Source organism: Manis javanica, chromosome 13 (genome assembly GCF_040802235.1).
Source record: "Manis javanica isolate MJ-LG chromosome 13, MJ_LKY, whole genome shotgun sequence".
Taxonomy (NCBI): domain Eukaryota; kingdom Metazoa; phylum Chordata; class Mammalia; order Pholidota; family Manidae; genus Manis; species Manis javanica.
Window position 1 is genome coordinate 3008255 of NC_133168.1, and position 6724 is coordinate 3014978.

The 6724-nt window shown below is 52.5% G+C and overlaps 1 long non-coding RNA gene across 2 annotated transcripts; it reads left to right on the forward strand.

Moving 5' to 3' along the window:
* The first annotated feature begins 364 nt into the window (after positions 1–364).
* On the forward strand, positions 365–5739 carry LOC108409846 (uncharacterized). Of its 2 annotated transcripts, XR_001856336.3 has the most exons (4): positions 365–1117; positions 1288–3268; positions 3374–3445; positions 3679–5739. It is a non-coding gene; the product is annotated as an uncharacterized lncRNA (long non-coding RNA). The 2 variants fall into 2 exon arrangements; XR_001856335.3 differs by having other exon boundaries at positions 1288–3445; positions 3679–5738.
* The last annotated feature ends 985 nt before the right edge of the window (positions 5740–6724 follow it).

The window sequence follows — 6724 nt, forward strand, 5'->3', positions numbered from 1 at the left end:
AATAGGTAAGTGCCGGGGGACAGAGGCTTCTTAGGGAGAGAAAATGATTTCAAGGAAGATGAATGGGCTCTTAGAAGGGTAGATGGGCGGGCCTCCAGTTTGTGACAAAATTTGAGTGTGATGTCAACTGTGAGTTTCCTCTCCTGTGACGAGCACCAGTCTTCCCTGATTGATAAAAGTCCCCGGGAGGGGATATATGACAGCTGAGTCCCTTTCGGAAGCTGTCTTCACGCAGGAAGCGGGAGATCAGAGAAGGCCTCCCACTGCATTTGCTGTTTTTCAAGTGCGTACAGCTCCAGATAATCAGCACAGTAAAGCCTCGTGTTTTAACAAAGAGGCAGGCTTGAGGGGACACGTCCTGAACTCCTACAGTCATATTTTACGGTGGCATATTCTACTGCCCTTCAGTGTTTTTGTTTATACGGGATTTAGTCTGTGTTCATTTGCTTCCAGATGGCGCATGTCCAGATGCACTGGTCCTGAAACCGTGCTGCTGCCAACTGGCCAGTCCCTGTTCCTGAGTGTCAGGGCGCTTCCTCATCAGCTGGGGCAGTCTCATTCCTGAGCAGTATTGTGGGGGTGGGGAGGCATGCCTGCCAAAGCAAGGCCCCCAGGGCGATCCCCCTGTTTGCTGGGGCAGCAGAGAAGCTTCCCCCGGCTCTGGGGCCGTCCTGCCTCCGAGCCATCTGCTGTGCAGGGCTGGGCTCTCGGGGAATCCTGAGTGCTGTCTGCCCCGTCCCCCTCTGAGAACGTGGCAGCTCAGAGCCACTGCTCTCAAGGGGGGGATTAGGCTTTGGGCCTGAATAAATAATTAGGAATTGGCTGCTGAGAGAATGTCCCCAGTGATTGCTTGCTCTGGAATTTTGCTGGGTGGCACACAGAGTTTTATTACCCAATTAAAATACAGCAGATTAAATCGTGCAAAAGGAAGATGGAGCGAGCAATAAATCTGCTGTGGAATGGGCTACGGAAGGCCCACCCCGAAAAGCAGGAACTATTCCGAGAGAATGAGGAAGGAGTCGTCCGTTGGGCCGAAGGGAATCGCTGGCGCAGCGTTTTCCTGGAGGGAGCCTGCCTGCCCCGAGGACCACGGGGGTGGCGCGGCGGCCTCGGTCGGGTAAGTCTTTCAAGCTCCCAGGGAAGACTGCGGACAAAGGGAATGTGTGGCAGGTGGGAGGCCGCCAGAAGTAACGTGAACAATCGTTCCTGGTGAAGGGACAGCCTTTTGTCCCATACAAACACTGAAACCAATACGGTGATTCTGTGGCACCCGTGGCGCGGCTGCAGAACCTGAATGCTCCGGTCAGAGCAAGTTCTAAAACGTCAGCAAAGTAAGAAGAGGCAGGACCATGTCAGCCACACCTGGAAGCATCCGTTTCTTGCTGTGTTCGGTCCGGAGCTGCCAGAGCAAAGGTCCAAGGCCAGGGGGCGTCCTCGGAGGAGACGTGTGGTCCCTCGGCCTGGAGGCCGCGGGGTGGGCCGCTGGGTGCCTCTGAGGGCCGGGAGGGAGGGGCCTGTCCCGGGCCCTCTCCGTGCCCGCCTCCCCGGTGCTTGTATGGCACTGTGCCCCTGCGCGTGTCCCCTTTTATAAGGACGGCAGTCACATGGCGGCAGGCTCCACCCCATGCCCGCTTTTAGCTCCATCACCTCTGCGCAGACCTGATTCTAGTAGGTAGGGGGTTAGGACGTCAACAGAGGAGTTTGGGGGGCGCACCATCCAACCCATAACACGTGACTTCCTGGACAAACAGTGAGGTTCTACTTTGCGGAGCTGGCATGGCCTTCCCGGCCTGGCCCCGGGGCGCACCGGCGAGCCTCTCACAGCCCCGGGGGCTCCTTGGCGGGGCTGGCTTTCCACTCGCAGGTGGGACCCATGCTCCGATCCCCCCTGAGAGAAGCCGCTGCTCCTGTTCGGCCCTTGGCGAAGGGGGCAAATGCTGGGTGTGCTTATCTTGACGCTGAGTTAATGAACATGTCACCTTCGAAAAAGTACAGACCCTTCCCTTCCCACCTTGCGCAGGGCTGCTAGGTGTTGTGTCTAGGACCAACAGGTCTGCCACTCACGCCTGAAAGGACTGTGTAAAGTGTTTCTCTAGGTAAGTGCACCTCAGACATCCAAGCTTTTAGAGGAGACGATTGGCTGCTCTTGTCTGGCGGCCGCCATGTCCAGCCATTGAACGAAACGAAGCCTGGATGCTGCAAGAGTTTTCTTCGAATTGTGTCAACATTAATGTCCTTGCCTTTGTTGTACAGCAAAGCAGATTAACAGTGGGAACAAAAGTCTGTGTCCCAGGCAGCTGGGTGCCCCGGGGCTGCACCTGTCAACAGGGCCCACGCCGGCTCCACGCCTCCCGGCTCCCGGGGGCTGCACCCCGCATGGGAAGGCCTCCTGGTCGAGAAGCTCTCGATGGCCTGTTGCTGTAAACCGATTCCCTTCCTTCCTTCCGCAAATGCTTCCTGAGCAGCTGCTCCGCCCTGTCACTCTCCCAGGAGACAGGGATACAGGAGGCGTCAGAGCCAAGACACGCATCCCCCTGGGAGTCACGGAGCAACAACCTGGTCAGGCTGGACAGCGGGCGTTGTAGGCGAGGGGATAAATGCTGACAACAGTAAAGCAGGTAAGGAGATCAGAATGCGGGGCTCGGGACAGAGCTGCCATATTTTAAAGCAGTTGGTCTCATTAAGAGGTGACATCTGAGCAGAGATTTGAAGGTGGAGAGGAGGTTTTCCCTGTGGTTCCTGGGGTGAGTACGTCAGCAGAGAGCAGCCGGGGGCCCCAAGTCCCTCAGCTGGCGTGTGCTCAGTGTGCAGAATGAGGAGGCCTTGCAGGGAGTCATCCAAAGAGAGACAAGTGGACGGGGTGCGGGGGGTGGGGCGGAGCGTGTCCTCCTGGGCCTCTGATAGGACTTCGGCGTGTATCTTATGGGAAAAGAGCACCATGGCAGCATTCTGAGCATAAAAGATAAATGAGCTGAATTATTTTGTACCCCGTTAGGAGGTGCATGAATATCTTTCTGGCTGCTCTGTTGAGAATAGATGGCAGGAACGAGAGGGTAGAAGCAGAGAGGCCAGGCAGGAGGCTGCGACTTAACTTGAGGTATCAGCTGCCAGACCTGGGAGAGCCGTGGTGGTGGTGAGTGCTTAGCCCCGGGGTATGTTTGGAAGGCAGAGCCCAGAGGGTTTCCTGGTGAACTGGGCACTGGAATGAGAGGAAGACAGGGATCTGTCCTGCGTCTCTGGGAGGATGGACTGCCGCCAGCCAAGGGGGGTGAGTAGCACGGACTGTGGGAGGGAGGTCCAGAGGCAGGGCTGGACACGCCGAGTGTGCACAGTGTGACGTCCTTGCTCCTCTGTGCATGCCCCCTTGTGCAAGAACCGTTCTCACCAGAACGAGGGTGACTAGGTACACTGTGACCTTATCAAGCAGGCCTGGAGTGGTGTCATGGTAAGCTAAGCACAGGCCCAGAAGGCAAAGCAGAGAGATGGATGGTGCTATGGGCCGTGGGTCTGTGTGCCCCACCCCCCACCCGATTCATACGCTGAAATCCTAACCCCAAAGGCGTTGATTTTAAGAGGTGGGGCCTCATGGAGATTTTTAGGGCATGAGGGTGGAGCCCTATGAACGAGGTTAGTGCTCTTGTAAGAGAGCTCACAGAGCTCCCTGGCCCCTTCCACCAGGTAAGGACACACAAGAAGTTCACGACCTGAAAGAGGGCCCACACTTCACCTTGCCAGGCCTTGGCCTTCCAGCCCCTGAACTGTCAGGAATAAATTTCTGCTGCTTATAAGCTACTCCATGTGTGGTATTTTGTTATAGCATCCTGAGTGGACTAAGATAGATGCATTGATGAACAAGAAATCCTTTTCTTTGTTCTGGTCTCTTCCAGGACATTAAAGGCGATCCTAGTCAGAACCCCTAGCCCAGTGCCCTCCGTCTTCCCCACGGGCTCTGCTGTCCACACCCTCAGAAGCCTCTCACTGGCTACCACACCCTTGAAACATCGTCTCTGCTCAGCCTCAGTGGGTTGCTCCCGCCCTGGGCTATCTTCAGGATGCAGATTTTCTTAATCGCCTAGGACCTGAAGGATAGTAGAATATGCCGCCCCAAGATAGACCACTTTAGCCTACAGGTAATTTTGAGCTGAAGGCAGAGAACAAGCAGATATAAAGAAGGTCCTCTGGCCTCCCCCTATTTGCCTAAAAGAAGGCCGTAAGTTTGAAAAGGTGTCCCCCCTCCCCTCTGTGCCCGGAAAGACAGAAGGTAGTCGCACAGACAGCTCTGGCCGCATTACCAGCCCAGAAATGGCACAAACAGAACGGACATGGCAGCCCTGTTCGATGCCGGCTCTCCTCTTCCGTCCATCTGCCCCAGATTTATGGGACTCCAGCTGGGGAACCGAGAGGGCAGGGAACGTTCCGTCCTCCCCTCCAAGCTCCTTCCTCCTCCTTTGGCGTCCCTACCACACAATGTCCAGGAAGAAGGGTGGCGGGGTGGCCTGCCCTCAGAGGCTGGTGCACAGCTGGGCAGCTGGGCAGCTGGACCAGAAACACTGTGATCCTCAGTGGCAGAGTAAGAGAGCAGACAAGGTAGCAGAGTCACCAGGGCTAATGCCCGTTGCGTGCCACCTGTGCCCGCATGGACCACAGCGGCCCGTGGCTTGGTGAGATGGGCTCTGTGGCTGGACCCTCTCAGGAACCATGGCAGCCACATATGGATGAGCTCAGGAGACCTCACGGGGCACATGGATGTGAACTATTGTACACTTTTGCACTTAGCAATGTTTTAAGCTCCTCCGTGTCTGCCCTCTACCAGTACTAAGCGACAATTCTCACTAATTCATCTCCTAGATCCACAGAGTGAGTCCCACATACCCCCACAGAAGGGAAGGACATGTAGGCCATTGCTCATCAGCAAACAATTCACACATATATTAAATATATTATATGGGTGAGGCCCCGAGCCAGACGCCCACACGATGAAGCGAATTGGACGTATAGTCTCAGCTCTTGGCGTGGAGGTGTGGGGGCAGCTGATGTCAATATCCAATGGTAAGGGCTCCATCCAGCACTGGGGGGTATGCCTCCCCCAGCCAAGGGGCCCATCAGTAACAAATATTTAGATGCCAATACCCAGGAAATAGCATCTAAAAAAATAGGACCTATGTCTAGAAATTCTAAATACATTCACTAGGACATAGTCCAAAAGGCTGTCCACTGCTCCCATCTGGCTGGAGCCCTCTCTGCTCTCAGGGTCCATGACACCCCCAGTGTGATCTCTTCTGGTGGTCTGTCTCATTGCGGCCATTCGCCACCAGGCTGCTAGCTTCAGAGGGGCAAGGAAAGGCCTGTCTTCTTTGCCACCACCTCCCCAAGACCTCAGGGGCCTCAGGAATTGGAAGACTTGCTGAATGACCAGTGGAGAGATAGATGAGTCCTTTATAACAGAAACTGCATTATTCATTGTTTCAAGAAGTGCTCTGATCATTACTGAGAGTATTTTTTTAATTCAACTTGTTAAAAGCTTAATTCAGTGAGGCGCTTTTTTTCAGTGGGACCACATCGTTAATTTTATAGTGAGAGCTCACAGGAAATAAGATTCGTGTCAGAGAAACGTTCCTCGTAGCTAATTTTTTGGGAAAAGCGTCATGTCAAACCACTGCTACCCTATTTCCACCTTCACCCAAAGATATCTGTAAGATTTTTTAAAAAGGATGATACATGTTTTGTGTTCATTTTATTTCAGAAAGTCATTGCACTTTCCCTTTACAATACTGTACAAGCTCATGTCAAAAATTAAAAAGAAAAGAAAAGGAAACATGTTGATGTATTTTTTTCTAGTAACTTTTCTGTCTCTGGCTTTTCTGTTTTCTGTTTTTTTTTTTTTACAACCATACTCATTTTAAATAAAATTCTTGTGTGTCAAGAGTAAAACTCTGGGAACCAATCTGATGGTTTTCTAAAATTCATTCTTAAGATTTTGAAAGATTTATCTAAATAAGAAAGCTAGGCAGTAAAATTAAATGGGCACAGTAACTGGGCTGAATCGGGGTGATAAAATCCTCCACAGAGTGAAGATAAAGCCTAACATGATACCCAACAAATAGAACATAAACTTAGGCAATTAGAGCTGATAGCAGAGGTGAGGAAGCAGCTAGAACCCCACTGGGCCTTTTAAGTGCATCAAAACCAAGAGCCCCCCACCCCACTCCCCAGTGACGATGAGAATCAGCGAGGTCCCCAGGCAGTAAAGGCGCATCAGGAGAACAAAGGCAGACGAGGGGTTAATGGTTTCTTGGCATCGAATTAATATGTGAAAGTGAGTAAACTAAATCCCTGCGATGGGTGGCTTATCTCCGCATCATCAGGGATTCAAGGAGCCAAATATCTAACCTGTTCCTCAAATGCAATCATTTGTCTTGGAAAACAGACTATGCTGTAACTGTGACCACCTCTCACCTTCCTTTGTCAGTTGATATTAGAATAACAGGTAAGTGTGTGAGACCAAATCTTCTGAAAAGGAGAAAATTCAGTTGGGTGGCGATCACCCTCAGAAGCCTCTGGCCACCCCTCCACCCCCACCATGGGCTTTGTTAGGGCTTTAGGTGAGGCACGATTCTCCCTTTATCCCTTCAAAGGCTCCAGCTCGGCCTGGGAATTAAGCTGACATAAAACAGACGAACAGGAGAAATACATAGATGTTTTATTTTTATATGCATGTGGGAGA